The sequence below is a fragment of the Phascolarctos cinereus genome, unplaced genomic scaffold (assembly GCF_003287225.1).
Source record: "Phascolarctos cinereus isolate Bilbo 61053 unplaced genomic scaffold, phaCin_HiC Scaffold_9;HRSCAF=440, whole genome shotgun sequence".
Lineage (NCBI taxonomy): Eukaryota > Metazoa > Chordata > Mammalia > Diprotodontia > Phascolarctidae > Phascolarctos > Phascolarctos cinereus.
This window is the reverse complement of record NW_027556402.1, coordinates 14,263,186-14,276,503: the sequence shown is the minus strand read 5'-3', so window position 1 is coordinate 14,276,503 and position 13,318 is coordinate 14,263,186.

Below are 13,318 nucleotides of genomic sequence, written 5' to 3'. Positions count from 1 at the left end.
ATGAAAGTAATAGAATAATAATTTATATGTGTGTATGCATATATGTTGGGACTTAGCACAGTATCTGGCACATATTAAGCACTTAATAAATGCATATATATAATATACATGTGTACACTTACATCTTTGATATCTAGCTCTCAGCACATTGTCTGGCATATAATAGGCACTTAATAAATGCTTATTAACTGACTGTAATGAGAACCCTGAGTCATCAAGAAAAAGTTACATTCTATTCCATATCTTGTACGAAGGACGATTTTCCCCAAAGCTGTTAAAACTACTTTTTTTTTTAAGCGCGAAAACCTTAAGTGGGGTGAAGAGGTGAGCTTTAGTTTTCTGGAAAATATACTTCTATAGATGACCAAATTCCCAGATGTTGCCCCCAAATGTGGGGTTGCAGGCGTTTTCAGTTGGCAAGCATTTATGATCTGGGACAACAAAGGAAATCTTGCAGGGGGCCCCCTGTGCACTGATGTCTGCTCCGCCCCCTCTTCAGAGAACAACTTCCTTCTTCTGGTCTCTGAAGACTGCAGGAGCCACTGGGGTGTTAGTTTTGTACAGACTTTCCCTTTTAGGAAGTTATGAGGACTAACTTACATTTGTATGATATTCTTGAATACAAAAGTACGCAGAGCTTTAAAACAGCAACTGAAAAGATTAATTGTTGTTATGGCAGGTTATTCAACAAATGCTCCATCCTTCACTCTTTCCTGTCTTTCACCCATGACCTCCAAGCAGTTGTTAAATCTTGTTGCTCCTACCTCGAAATCTATTTTATCCATCCCTTTCTCCCCATTTACATAGGCACCACCCTGCTTCCGGTCCTCATTACCCCTTGCCAGGTAAGAAACTCTTAATTAGTCACCCAGCCTACAGTCTCTTGTCTCTTCAGTTGCTGGTGAAGTCATCTTCCTAAGGCCCATGGGTCTAACCATATCACTCCTTGGCTCAGACACCTCCAGGAGATTTTTATTGCTTTTAGGAAAAAAGATAAATTCCCTGGTCTGATATTTAAGCCAAAGACAGACTCCTTTGGTCCGACTTCACAGTTTGGACCCTGCCTGTCCCTCTATTCTTAATTCACTTCACTTCTTTTCACCTACTCTATGTCCAAGCCAGGTTTCTTGAACCTGATCATCTGTCTCCTGTCTGCACATTCACACAGTTCATTCCTATGCTGTTTAGAAGGTTCAAAAGGCAGTTTCTGGGTAATTAGTCATCTTACCAATAATGCTAGCATTTTGTAAAGAAAGGTCAGTGGACTCTTGAAGGCCAAAGACCCCTCATGGAACCCACTCTGTGTGTATATGCCCTTGGAAGGGTGGGTGTTCCTGAGGGTGGCAATCTCTGATTGGTTAACAATTAATGAAACAATGAGTATGAGAGGTTGGTGACTTGGGTCACCCAAGTCTTGGTCAAAGAGACTTATCATTTCATATCACTCATCTGACAAAAGAGAGAATCTGTATTTTCCTGGACCTGTCTGAGTAAACACAATTTCTCTTACTGTCTTTGATTAGATCTTAACCTAGGTAAGTCTTTGCCTAAGATTTCTCACACTGGTTGATTTCTGGATGAGAAAGTAGAAAAGGGGAAAAACCTTGGTCCTGATTCAATAATTAGTTATTAAATATAAGAGAGAAATAATCATTTCTGTCATTCCTGTGTCTGAGGTGAGCTTCCAGCACCTTAGCTTGAAAAGGTCAAGGTCCCCCACTGCATCCTGGGCCATCTCCAGTTGTCTTGATCTATATCTTGCCACTGCACCCCGATGGCTCCGGAGGACAGACTGAGGCTGATGACTTGGCACAGCCTCCCTCACTCAAATCCAATTCACTTGCATGTCATGGCATCATCTCCCTGATGTCATGGTCCTCTTTGAGAAGAAAGGACAAACAGCAACCTTAACCCTCAGCTAAGTCTTCCTTAACCAAACCCCCCTTGTGCCTCTAACCCGAAAGTTTCCCCTTCCTTCTCAAATACTCCTAGAGCATTTTTTCTGGATTTCCCCATTTGTGGCCATAGCTTCACAGACCTCATCTGTGTATGTGTCATATCTTCCCTTCCCCACCAATAGAATGTAAGCCCCCTGAGGACAGGGCCAAAGGCATTTTTATTCATCTGTCATCAGCACCTAGCATTTGATTTTGCCCAGAATAGGGACAGGGAAAGGGGCTGGTCTTAGAGTTTCATTGGCATAGGGTCTCCCACTTGGGCAATTGCCTTTTAGCAATGCCTCCTATTCTTAGAGAACTGCCTAGAACAGCAGCAGGCTTAGTGACTTACCTAGAATCCCACAGAGGTGGACGCCAACCCAGGTCTTCTCTATGCACCATGTCATTGTGCTCACAGAGTAAGATCTTTGAACAAATATTTGTTGAATTTGAATTTGATTTTAATAAGTGGCAGGTAGATACTGAATAGCAGGTAATGTATAGAGCACTGGATTTGGAGGCAAGAAGACCTAAATTCAAATCTGGACCTCGACACTTACTAGCTGTATGACCCTAGACAAGTCACCTAATCTCTTAGCTTCATTAGGAAAATACAGTTATCCCTTCCACATCACAGGGGTTAGAGGTGCAATGCCCTCATGATCTGGAACATCCTCGTACAATTTTTTCAAGAATATCATACAAATGTAAGTTAGTCCTCATAGTTTCCTAATAGGGAAAGTCTGTGCAAAACTAACTTTAAAAAGCTCCTCCCTTCATACCAGAGAAGCCTGAATTTTTTCTTTTATGGGGTGTTTACAGTATTAAAAGATAAACTATGTTGTATCATACAATACTGGACATACATTTTGTATATTTCTGAGTTTCTTTTTCTGTGTTGTTTGTTGGCCTTTGTGCCATCTGCAGCTTCCACAAAACTCCCCCCAAATTCTCATTTAATTTCTTATGCCAACCTCATATACAGAAACTGAGATGGGGAAAGTCGTGATGTGGAAGGGACAATGGTATTCCTTTGTAAAATGGAGATAACAGCACCTGCATTCCAGAATTGCTGCGAGGATCAAATGTGGGTCACTTAAAATACTTTGTAAACCTTAAAGAGGTTTATCAATGGTAGCTGTTATTGGCTATCATTATTATTATTATTATGTGTGCTGGGGAAAAAGAATGCAAAATAATACCCTCCTTGTCCTCTATTTAGTAGAATATGAGACAATAAACAAACCAGAATACAAAAAGTATGTAGATGTCAAAAAGGCATGAGATACTGGGGAAGACAGAGTCTTCTCTCCTTAGGAGAGTCAGGAAAAGACCTCAGGAAGACAGAAGTACCTGTCCTTGAAGGAAGGGAAGGATTTCAACAGGGAGATTCATTCTAGAGATGCAGGTGAAACCACGGACCGTGAAGTATGTTCAGGACTGCTCTTCCTGGTTTGGGGAGCATTGGAGCTTGCTTTGGGAAGCATTGAAAGGATTCATCATTTTGACATGATGGGGAAGTCTTGAGTGGTTCCTCATTCCTCTCCTGGACCACACCAGGGGGCTGTGCCAGTTAAAAGGAGAGATAGCTTCTGGCTTGCTTTCTTGCCTTACCGCTCTCCCGTGGTTCGGGTTCAGAAGTTCTGGGTTCAATGAGTAGAGATGACTGGTAGCACAGAAACCTTCCACCTTGGAAAACTTAGCCAATGACTAGAAGAGAAGCTGAAAGCAAGCTTGGCTTGCCAGAAGATGAGGCAGACAACCTGGAGCCAAGCAGTCCTACTGCAAAATGCTGCCTGTTAACATGGTTTTAAGGATCAACCTCCAGGTGAGTATCCCTGTAGTTATTACCATCATGTCACTTGTTTGGTCTGTCTTCTGATCAACACACTTGTGAATCTTTTGTATTTTAGCATTTCTTTTGTGTGGGGAAAATAAATAGCTGTCCCATACCTAATTACATTGAATAGCTTTCTACTCTCTCTCCCCTTTTGGGGAATCCTTGCTTTAAATAATTTATTCCCAGTGACACCTGGGCAAGGGATTTAACAAGCTGAAGCATGTGAATAAAGGGAGCCTAGCATCCCTGACATTAAAGGCCAGGCTGTGGTGGGATTGAATCTGGTCTGCAACTGGTGCCTGGGTCCAGAGCAGAAGAGCCCCTTATGGAAAGGGTATGGGTTTAGATAGGATAATACCCACAAGATATTACGTGAGAGTGGGGAATAGCTTATAGTTCAATTTGATTGGAAAACAGAAGATGAGTAGTATGAAAAGGAAAAAGCAAATTGGAGCATCTTGAATGCTAGAGTAAGGAGTCTGTGTTTTATATCATAGGTAACGGAGAATCATTCAAGATGTGATCGGACTTAGCCATTAGGAATATTATTTTGAAAAAGAAACAAAAAGATTACTTTGGAAGCAAGACATTCACTTGGAAATGTCTAGCAGGCAGTTGGAGATGAAGGACTGGAGTCCTAGAGAGAGAGATTAGGACTGGTTAAAAAGCTTTGGAAGTTGTCTCCTCTATGTGATTGTAAATTCTTTGAGATTAGGAACTCTTTCTGTCTCTTTTTCTCTTACTTTCTCTCTCTATCTCTCTCTGTATCTCTGTCTCTCTCTGTCTCTGTGTCTCTCTCACTTTCCCAATGAACTAGTACAGTGAGGATGGAATATACATTTAATGAATGCTTGATACGTCTATCTGCAAAAAGGTAAGGTCATGAAAAGGGACAATGTAAAGAGAGGAGGGAAGAGGGTCCAGGATAGAATGTTAGGTTGTTGTTGTTGAGTTGTGTCCAACTCTTTGTGACCCTGTGGACCACACTGTCTGTGGGGTTTTCTGGGCAAGGATACCGGAGTGGTTTTGCCATTTCCTTCTCCAGTGGATGAAAGCCAACAGAGGTTAAGTGACTTGCCCAGGGTCAGACAGCTAGTAAGTATATGAGACTGGATTTGAATTTAGGGCTTCCTGACTTCAGGCCTAGTGCTTTATCCACTGAGCCACCTAGCTGCCTCCTAGGCAAACAGAGGCTAAGTGACTTGCCCAAGGTCATACAGCTAGTAAGTATCTGAGGCCAGATTTGAACACAGGTCTTCCTGACTCGTGGCCCAGAGCTCTATCCACTGAGCCACCTAGCTGTCTGTAAGAGCCTTGGTGGGAGCCCCAATCCAGGTGTGATCAGGGGGGAGGGGAAAATGGATGATGAACTTGGAAAGGAAAAAGGGAGTGGTAACACAAGGGAGTTGGTGGCTTGAGAAAAGAGAAGAAGATTTGAAATAGCCATTATAGAGACTGAGATGGAGACTCAAGCAGCAGTGAGAGCCTAGTTGAGGTTAGAGAACATGAATCTGTGGAAATTACCAGGTTAAAAAAAGAGCAAGATCATATTTTAAAATGGCATTTTTTACCTTGAACTTGTCATGATAGAAAGTGTTAAGTGTAGGGGTACCAGAGAAAAAGGCAAAACAGAAGGGGCTCACAGTCTAGCAGGGGAGACAATGTAATGCCTGTGTACGTACGTACAAGATGCGTGTGGGCTAAATAGAGACCATTCTAGGGCCAAAGCAACAGCACTGTTGATTGTGGAGAGATGGGGACGGAGACTGGGAGAGGCCTCTCAAAGGAGGTGAGATTTGAGCTATTTTCAAGGAAGTGATATGTGGTATTGAAGCGTTATGTTTGTCACTTAACAGAAGGTGCCTGGTTACCAAGCAGTTTGGGATACTTCATAAAATGTGATTGTGTACCAGAACAAACATGCATTCTGTGATTTTTTTTTTGTTTAAACACATGTATAACATATACAGTAATTTTTTTTACAAATGGAGAAACTGAGGTTTAGGTTAAAGATTTCCCAAGCTCACATAACTAGTTAATGGAAGAACTAGGCTTTGAACCCTAATACCTTGACTCAAAGGATAGTATTCTTTCCATTACAATGTGCTAACAATCTTTAATAAGATTCTTCTCTCTCAATAACTTATTTTCAATACTTAAAAGAATGTTTGCAATGTCTTAAGAAATCCTAACATAATTTGCTTAATCCTCTAAATGAAGATGATGGAATATTAACTACTTGTCTCAAATTAAAGTAGGTGAGCAAAAGGACTGAAGCTTCCCAGTGTCTTCCTCAATAATACATGCTGAGGAAGTAGTCAGACCAACAGTTTTCCAAAGCATTTTGGTTGAGTTTTTTGCCTTGCCATTGTTATGTTAGAAGAGACATATTTTTGAAGTTAATATTTCATGCAGAAAAGAGTTTGCAACTTTGGTTCAATTATGGTTTGGCTCAAGCAACTTTCTCCAAAGCTCAGTGACTTACTGGTTTGCATTTTGCAAGCTATACTAGCAAAGAGAAAAGACACAAGTAATTAAAAAATAAACACCCAGAAGTTTTACTTTTGGAAGTTAAGAAATAAAATAAAATAGGGGTTTATTCTACTGTTTTCTTATGCCTGTGATTCCCCATTGCTTGAGGCTGCTGGTCTTTTTAATGCAGTTGCCAAAAAGTCTTCGGAGGTCTGATGAGGGCTTTTCAAGGAGAAACATAACAAAATGTTGGAAAAGTGATATAAAAAATAGATCAGGCACTTTGACTCCCGAGAAAATGGGTTTGTTTAGATTAGCTTCTGGGCTCTCTAACCTAAAAAAAAAAGATTCAGGATTTTTCTTTGTAAAGTTATTGTTCCATTAAGTGGCAGAGAAGCCTGAAGAGATGGCATTTACCATGTCCCAATTTCAGAAGGTAGGGAAGAAACTACACGAAATGTGTTCAAACTTATGCCCCAAAGAAAAGAACACAGCACAAGCTCACTGGTGTTTTTAAATAGAAAGTTAACAAGAGAACACATATTGCCCTGACTCTTCTCAACAAAATACATTTTAGTGTCTCAGGTGCCGAGGGACCCTAAAGCATCCGGGAGCATTTATTTATGACTCAGATAAAGTGGCTTTGCAGCCTGATACTGGGCAGGTTTGCTCCAGAAATATTCTGCTCCTTGATGCTGCTGAAATCACCATTACTGCCTTTACTACTGGCGTCAAAGCCCTGCTCATTTCTGTCCCGTGGCTTCCATAGGAGGTGTCCTTTGGATAAAACCTTCTCTATGCTAAGCATCAGAGTGGATGACTCTGGCACTTGACAGTCTTTCCATGAAGAATTTCTGGGTGTGTGTGGGTGTGTGTGAGTATGAAGACTTTTAAATATTCAAATTAATGCAGCCTTTACTTGCTCAGAGTTGGGCTGTGCCCTGCGTTTCTGTCAAAGTACCTGGATGTTCATATCCACGTTGTAATTTGGGGTTCTGGAGGAGGGGGTCCTTTTGATTAAAGGCCAAGGAAATTCCAGAGCCCCCGTTGCTGTTTGGTGGCTTATCTGACAGCATTTTATTGGGCACAGCAGGCCTCTTCTTTGGAAGAAAACTGCCAAATTGCATGTTTCACAGGGATGGTGGGAAGAGAGATTCTTTCTGTTTGGCACACTGGCCTTTCAGTCACACTTCTAAGGCAAGAACTCTGTTCCTTCCATGTGGTTTTGCACAAAGACCTAAAAGGGTCATTTGAAATATTTACAGATGAGAGTATTCCCATAAACTTCTTCCTCGAAAGACCCTTAGGCAGTTCTGTTTGGTTACCTAGTCTCCCTCCCTACAAAGTATACTCAAGAACTGCTTAGGACAGATTCCCAAAGGAGTTCCTGCCCCCTCTTCCGCCAGATAGCAACGCTTCTTAGCCCTCAAGAGCCCAGCGGGAGGACTTCAGAGTCAGACCTTCTCTTTTGGTTCCAATATGAAGAAGCAGCCTCTGTTCAGCTGAGTTTTATGGTGCTGCATTCTTCATTCGCCAGGAGACGTCCCCGATCCCTGGCAACTGCAGGTCCCTAAGTTTGCTATTAGCAGGGATGGGCAAACCGCCCCAGTACAGCTAACACAGGGATGCCAGGCTCGCCCCAGGGGCCTGGAAGTTTGTGTTCTCCTTCGATTTAATGAATCGCCAAATGTGGTTCTTTTACTGTTTTGTGGGTAGATTCAGAGCGAGTATAAACAATTTTTAAAAAATGTTATTTCTTTGAATCATTATCACAACATATCTTTTCTTTCTGGGGGAAAATTGGAGTTACTGGGCAGCTTCCTTCTAGAGTGCTGAATTATCAGGATGAGTGTTGGGAAGCGAGAATTGGGGTTATGGCACTTGCTGGGAGTACCGAGGGGCAGCGAAGCAAATCCTAGAGCCCACGTCCTGTATGCAGAACCAGGAACAGCCAACCTCACCACCACCACTGTGCAAGCCAACTTCACGTCTACGTCCCCTGCGGGTCGCGCAGAAGGGGCCACTCCTCCCCTACCCCCCTTCCCAGTGCACCCCAACACTAACCTGTGCATCAGGACGCTCTGTACCGAGTCCAGGTCCTCCAAGTAGCGAGGGGCAGGTTTGGGGATGATACTGGACCTCCCTACTTGGAACATGTTGCAGAGAGGGCGAAGGAGGCACAGCCCAGGGCGGCTGTCTCTCTCTCTGCAAACTCTTCGCAGGGGAGGAAAAAGAACGAGAGAAGGGGGGCGTCGGAGCCGGCCTCTGCTTTCTCTCGGTCCTCCTTGCCCCTGGGGTGCCGCGGAACTGGGGCGCTTTGGTGCCGGCCCCCCGATCCTCCTCCCTTTCCCGCGCTGGCTTTGCTAGAGGGAGCGCTGCCCACTCTCCTGACCGGCTTGCAGCAACGCTTGGGGGTGGGTGGTAAAGGGGGGCTGCAGGTGGCAGCGGTTGCGTTACAGTACTCCCTGGGTGAGCTCGCCCCCGTGGCACTCTTACCCTAGGCTACGTTTGCCCGGGGCTCTGCAGGTTCGCTTTGCCAAGGGGCATGCCCGCCGCCTGGCAGCCCCGGGGCCGCGGACGGTTGGGTGGCCCTTTTCCGCCGCCTAGTGCAAGGTCCATCTCCCAACACCATCTCTCTGCCAAGGGGGAGGAGGCTGCCTGCCTATGGCCGGAGAGCCCGAGTTACGGTTGCTGCCATATGCCAGCGAAGGTGCCTCCCACCTGAAGACTTCAGGATTGTCTAGAGGGTAGGAAGAAGAGAGAACACCTAAAGAGATATGTACCCAACGAAGAACTCACTTTGGTGTGACCCCTCTGCGGCTCTGTTTCCTTTTCTGTAAAATGGGCACAGTGTGTAGGAACATATGGAAAGGCTCTTTTTATGGATGTTAAAATAAAAAAAAAAGATTCAGGGGGGATGGTGGATGAGAACCTGCCTAAGGGCCCTTGCAGGTTTTTAATTATTCTGGAATTCTGATGGTATAAGACCTATTTGTGCCTCAGCATCTTTAAATCCCAACTCCCTTCAAAACTTAGCTTAAGCACCCGCCACCTCACTGGGGAGGCGTTTCCTGATCCCCCAACTCTTACTGCCGCTCCATAATCTTATCTTTACTTTGTATGTGGAAACCTCAAGAAAAAACAAAAAATGAATAAATAGCAAGACAGCTGAAGGTACAAGATGATTTTGGATATCTTAGACTTGACTTGAATAATTGACTCCTAAGTAATGATGAGATTTCCTTTACATTTTAAAAAATTCATAGTTTTTTTGAGGGGGAATAATTGATACCTTTTCAAAATTCTTCAAATGACAATGTACTAAATCAACCTATTTGGAAAGGCAATGTGGTACAGTGGAAAATACATTGATTGACTCTTGCCTCAGAAGATTCAAATCCTGTTTCCTACATATTACTTAACCTTTCTGGACCTCAGATTCCTTACCTTAAAATGGGGCAAAGTAGGGGTGGGGTGGATGTAGGGGGGAGGATTGGGTTAGCTAGTCTCTACAGTCCCTTCCAGCTCCAGATCTGTGATTCTAAGACTGGTTTTTAAATCCTGTTAAACAAATGCCCAAGATTACAGTGATTTAAAAGCTGTATCCCTCTGCCTGCCTTTCTTTAGACCCATCTGTTGCTCTGAGACAGGCACTGTATCAGACTGGGCACAGATCCTCATATGCATCTGTAGAGCATGAGTATAACAAAAATGAGAAGTCTTTCTGGTCCTTGGAGCCTTGTTGCTTATCTTATACTAAAGTTCTGCAACCTGACTCTGAGCATAGCTTGGCTCAGAATTGGCACTCTGCTCTCGGTCTTGATTCATTTCCCACTTCTGATCCAGAAACTGCTTTCCACTTCTGGCTTTCATGCTCCATGTCCCTCATCCTGGACTCTGGCTCATTGGATGAACACTTCTGACCCTGAACTGTGCAGGAATTTTTTAGCCAGACAGGAAGACTTTTTCCCCAGACAGGAAGCCTTTAACTTATATCATGGGCAGAGCCATAACTAGAAATTTTGGTACCCAGGGAAAGCAGCATAAAACTAACCCCCAAGAGGGGTCCTAGCAACTTATACTTCATGATGTGAACATAAAATAAGTAATGGAGACAATTTAAGTCAAATGGGAAGAATGGTTAGAAAATATAGAGGCTTAGGGGTCAGACTCTCAGGATTGGAAGGGACCTTGGAGTTCCCATGTGATGTGGCTTCCCGTGCACAAAAGAAGAGGCAAGAAAGCTTTCTCTAACACAACACTTGGGAGGGAAGATGGCACCAGGAATCATCCTTAAGCCAGCTAAGTGGCATAGTGGATGAAGTAGATAGAATGTTGGATGTGAAGTCAGTTCAAATCCTACCTAAGAGACCAGCTATGTGACTGTTCTGTGCCTCAGTTTCCTCACCTGTAAAATGGTGATGATAATAATAGCACCTATGTCCCAGGATTGCTGTAAGGATCAAATGAGATAGTATCTGTAAAGTGCTTTGCAAATCTTAATGTGCTATATGAATGTTATTATTATTATTGTTGAGAAGAAGTATTGCTGTTTGCAAAGGGAAGGAAAAAGAGGCTGGTTCACTGGGAAAGGACAGAGGAAAGGGGAAGCCCTGTGGGAGGGATGGAATGAGGAACCTTGGTGAATTTCTTTATGGAGTGGAGGGAGGCAGAGAGGGAGAGAGACTGCAGCCTGCTCTTCCCACAGCTTCCTACCACCCAAGCCTTCTTTTTCCAGCTCTTTTGCCAGAGTTTAAGTAAGCCTGGTGGGAGAGTCTCTGAAGGAGAAAATCCTGTGCAGAACAACATCTCCAATGGAAATTCCAGGCCTCTCACTTCTTTCTGCTCTGCTAAAGGAAATCAATGTGAAGTTTGCTTACCCTCTAAATTTTGGTACCTGTCGGCAGAGCCCCAGCATTGCTGCCTTAATCATAACTCTGATCATGGGCTTCGCTTTATTTCAAGTCCCAGAAGGGGTACTATGCCTTACAGCTAACACACCTACCAAATATAAGAATGTCCTCCAGGTACAGAGAGAGTGTTTCTTTCACAATATAGGAAGAGGATTATTAAAGCCGATACAATAAATCCTCAGACACATCTTTCAACATTGTGTTTTTTTGAGAATCTAAAAAATTAAGTTTTTATTATTTTACTAGAAATTTAGTAAAAATGGCAACCCATAGTTCAGTTTTCTTAGAGTTTTCCCTTGACATTTCAGAGTGTTCTAGATACTAGAATGATACCAGTAGTGCATCTGGAAACTTTAATTAGGGGTAGAATTTGATTTTATCTTTTGATTAAATTAATTTTTTCAACGAACAAAAATCAATTTTCTCTCCCTGCCATGGCAAAAAAGAAAAACAAACCAACCTTGTAACAAATATGCATAGTTAAGCATAACTAATTTCGGATGCTGAGTAAGGAGAGCAAAGCCAAGAGAACATTGTACACAGTAACAGCCACACTATGCGATGCCTAACTTTGATAGACTTAGCTCTTCTCAGGAATGCAAGGGTCTAAGATAACTCCAGAAGACTCATGATGGAAAATGCTATCCACATCGAGAGAGAGAACCACGGAGTCTGAATGCAGAGGGAAGCAGACTGTTTGCTGTCTCTCTCTTTTTTTGTTTGTTCTTTTTCATAGTTCCTCCCATTGTTTCTAAGTTCTTCTTTGAGACATGACTAATGTGAAAATATGTTTAATATGAATGTATATGTAGAGCCTATATCAGATTGCGTGCTGTCTTGGGGAGGAGGAGAAAGTTTAGAACTCAAAATCTCATGGAAGTGAATGTTGAAAACTAAAAATAAATAAATTAAATTTCAAAAGCATAGCTAATGTAAGTGGGAGCTTTAAAGACCTTTTTATTTAATCCTGGAGGTGACAGGACATAACTGGTGTCTTTTGGGGGAGGTAACATGGTCAGAACTGCGCTTTAGGAGATCATTTGGCAGTTGAGTGGAGGCTGGATTGGGGTGGGGAGAGAAGAGGCAGAGAGGACAGTCACAAAGCTATTCCAACAGAATAGGTATGAGGAGATTGGAGCCTGAACCAGGGTGGTGGTGGTGTGAGTGAAGACAAGGGGACATGTATAAGAGAGGCTTTGAAGGTAGAGGTGCCAGGACTTGGAAACAGATTGGCTGTAGGGAGTGAATGTGAGTGAGGAGTAGAGTAAGCCTGGGTGACTGGGGCGGGGTGGTGGGGCCCTTGAGGTAATAGGGAAGTTCAGAAGAGGGGAGAGTGTTTTGTGGGGAGACATAATAAGTTCTGTTTCGGACATGTTGAATTTGATACTTCAAAGGAACATCCATTTTGAGATGTCCAAGATACAGTTGGTTATATGAGGTTGGGAGAAAGAGTAGGGCTGAATAAAAAGACCTAAATGTCATCTGAACAAACATGATAATTGAACTCATGGGAGCTGATGAAGTCACCAAAGGAGATGTAACCTAAGGAGAAGAGAGGAAGACCCAGAACAGACTTAGAGGACACGCACAGTTCGTGGGCCCAACCTAGGAGGACAGCCAGGAGAGAACAGTGTCATGAAAACCTAGAGAGGAGAGAGTATCCAGAAAACATGGTGCTCAATCAGCATCAAGGGTAATAGGGAGATCAAGGGGGGAGACGGAGAAGAGGACATTAGATTTGGCCACTGGGAGATTACTGGTGATTTTGAGAGGACAACTGCCCAACTGCAGAGAGTTAGGATGAGCATAGAGGGAAAGGATGTGAAGGCACTAATGCTGGATGGCTTTTTCAAAGGGTTTAGCTATGAAAGGGAGATATAGGAATGATGTGGTGTGGTAGGTAGCTAGGATCATGTGAGGTTTTTTTTAAGGGTAGGAAAGACATGGGAGTATTTGTAGGCAACAGGGAATCAGCCTGTGTATAGGGAGAGATTAAAGATTACTGAGAGAGTGGGGATTAGAGAGGGGGAAAAATCTACTGAAGAAGGTAGTATTATAGAATCAAGGATGGGATCCAAAATATTTGTAGCGGGATTTGCTTTGGTAAGGAGAAGGGCCACTTCTTCGTGTGAGACAGGGATGAAGATGGACATAGA